A 3,156-nucleotide genomic window follows, 5' to 3' on the forward strand; every position below is an offset into this window, starting at 1 on the left:
GGAGACATTAACACTTGGTAGACTATATAACTTAAACATCCATGGTGGTGACATTAACACTTGGTAGACTATATAACTTAAACATCCATGCTGGTGACATTAACTTTTTCATAATGTTTCCAAATTGATTGTTTTTTCTAGAAGCATCTACCAGCTTGTTGTTGTTGTCATGATTGTTCCTGTTGGGTAGCAACTTCACCAGCTTGTTGTTGTTGTCATGGCTGTTCCTGTTGGGTAGCAACTTCACCAGCTTGTTGTTGTTGTCATGGTTGTTCCTGTTGGGTAGCAACTTCACCAGCTTGTTGTTGTCATGGCTGTTCCTGTTGGGTAGCAACTTCACCAGCTTGTTGTTGTTGTCATGGCTGTTCCTGTTGGGTAGCAACTTCACCAGCTTGTTGTTGTTGTCATGGTTGTTCCTGTTGGGTAGCAACTTCACCAGCTTGTTGTTGTTGTCATGGCTGTTCCTGTTGGGTAGCAACTTCACCAGCTTGTTGTTGTTGTCATGGTTGTTCCTGTTGGGTAGCAACTTCACCAGCTTGTTGTTGTTGTCATGGCTGTTCCTGTTGGGTAGCAACTTCACCAGCTTGTTGTTGTTGTCATGGCTGTTCCTGTTAGGTAGTAACTTCACCAGCTTGTTGTTGTTGTTCTGAAGCATCTTGTGTGATGTAGGTCTTGTGGGGAGACGGTGAGAGAAGATGGATTCTATTCACATGCTGTCCAGCTTCTGAATAACGTATGGTGCTAGAATGGAGAGGAGATCAGTAAACAACAGAACGTATGGTGCTAGAATGGAGAGGAGATCAGTAAACAACAGAACGTATGGTGCTAGAATGGAGAGGAGATCAGTAAACAACAGAACGTATGGTGCTAGAATGGAGAGGAGATCAGTAAACAACAGAACGTATGGTGCTAGAATGGAGAGGAGATCAGTAAACAACAGAACGTATGGTGCTAGAATGGAGAGGAGATCAGTAAACAACAGAACGTATGGTGCTAGAATGGAGAGGAGATCAGTAAACAACAGAACGATGGTGCTAGAATGGAGAGGAGATCAGTAAACAACAGAACGTATGGTGCTAGAATGGAGAGGAGATCAGTAAACAACAGAACGTATGGTGCTAGAATGGAGAGGAGATCAATAAACAACATATTTAGATTCTCTTCACAACTAGACAGTTACAGTACATTTAACCTTAAAGTAAAATCCTAATTGCATATGTACTTACCTGTATAGACACACTTCCCATGGTTTGACAGAAAACAACTAGCTACAAAGACTATTTTCCTGACTGTCTCTACTGATGTCCTCTAACAGCAGAATAAAATAAGTGGGATATTTAAACAGCACAGAAACAGAGCAGGTTTCTAGTTGACTATGTGTTGGAAATTGTTTCAATGCTGCCGTCTACAGATCTTCTAATGTATTGTAATACCACATGTACCAATACAGTAGAATTGACAGTGACACTGTGTAATGACACAATGACCCTCCATGGAATGTTCTGCTGCTGTTGTGCAACATTGTGACACCACTGACATGTTTACAGGTTGCCATGCCGACGAAAGAGAAGGTGTTGTCATTCTGTAATAAGGCCCTCACTTCAGTCGGGATGGCTAGTTGACTGCAGACAGGTTACACAGTATCAGCGTAGGTGTTAGGCTGTTTCTGCTCTCCTCCCTACTACTAATGGAATTGTCCTGCCAATGCAACGTATGAAAATGTATCCACTCACTACTGTAAGTCTGTCTGGAGAAGAGCGTCTGCTAAATGACTCACATGTTCAATGTAATGTTCAGTTTGACAATATCAATGGAATAGACCAAAGCAGAGCCATGTATTTAGATATGAATACATGACTCTGGGCAAAAACACAAACAGATCTGGGACCTGCCAGGCTACACAGTTGACATCATAGGGAAACCCGACTAGCTTCTGGTCCAATACTTACTGACTCGGAGCAGGGCGACATAGAGGAGAAAGTTCCTGACCGAAGACACCACATCTTCCTCTTCATCTCTTCCGGGTCCATTTTCGGCCCGAGTCCCTCCATTTTCAGCATCTTTAGTTAATTATCTGTTGGTGATGTGATGTGATCAGCGGCTGCCTGTCAACCAATAGCCTACTATGCTGTGTTATTAGCTAGAGCTAGACAGTCTGAGTACACTACATCCTGAATAGACACGAACATGTGTGTCTGAAATGCACCTTTAAGTTCAGTTGGAGCTGAAACGACGGATAGATATCTCGATTGAGGATAATGTCAGTATTTAGCTACGTTATTAGCTGTTTTGCTCACCAAAGGTGTAACAAAGTGAAAATGTAGAGTTTCCATCAACCTCGCGCGCAATGTAGATCTCAAAGCCTCAGTTCCGGGAGAGTAGTGGGTGAAACCATTCACTTCAGGAAAAGGGGTGATATAATTAACGTTTCCTTTCATTATGTGTTACTGAATTCCTAAAAATATTTGCTGCCATTGTAGTAAGGTTGGTAATATGAGAGGTCTTCGGACTTACCATTTTTGTATTATTTTCTTTGAAAGAACAACTAGTGGGTTTTGAGTGGTTCTCCCCTATTTGGGAAGTTGGTCTGCCTGCTCCTCAGGCTGAGAGAGATATTCTGACAGCAGGTTCCAGTCCTCTTCCTCTGTATATAAAAACTGTTTAAAACTCTATAACACAATAGTGGTTTTGGAAAACTGGTTCATATATCCTAAAGTCAATGGCGAATGTGGCTATGTATATATTTATTTTGCCGTTCATAAATTGAAGACCTATTTCAGCAAGTTAACCAGGTTTCTGCTTGTTTAGCTAGCCGTGTTAATGACGAGCTAACTAGCACCGTTGGTCACTGCACTACAATGTGTCACGCAGCTATTACCAGCAGGTGATTTACTAGCAGGTGACTTATTGAAATATTAACTTCATGTTTATTTTCTTACTACCTTCAAATGTTTATATAAAAAGGGTTGTACTTGTGCTCTGTATTTATGGATTAATATCACTTCACATTGAGGGCATGTGTCACTACTGGTGCTCCTATCTAAATTATATCTTGTGTCCTACCTAACCATGTATCACTACTGTTGCTCCTATCTAAATTATATCTTGTGTCCTACCTAACCATGTATCACTACTGTTGCTCCTATCTAAATGATA

The 3,156-nt window shown here is 41.3% G+C and overlaps 1 pseudogene; it reads right to left on the reverse strand.

Annotated features, from left to right (window-relative positions):
- Positions 1 to 464: 464 nt before the first annotated feature.
- On the reverse strand, positions 465 to 2,373 carry LOC106590955 (mitochondrial import receptor subunit TOM5 homolog; annotated as a pseudogene).
- Positions 2,374 to 3,156: the final 783 nt, after the last annotated feature.

This window comes from Salmo salar, chromosome ssa04 (assembly GCF_905237065.1).
Source record: "Salmo salar chromosome ssa04, Ssal_v3.1, whole genome shotgun sequence".
Lineage (NCBI taxonomy): Eukaryota > Metazoa > Chordata > Actinopteri > Salmoniformes > Salmonidae > Salmo > Salmo salar.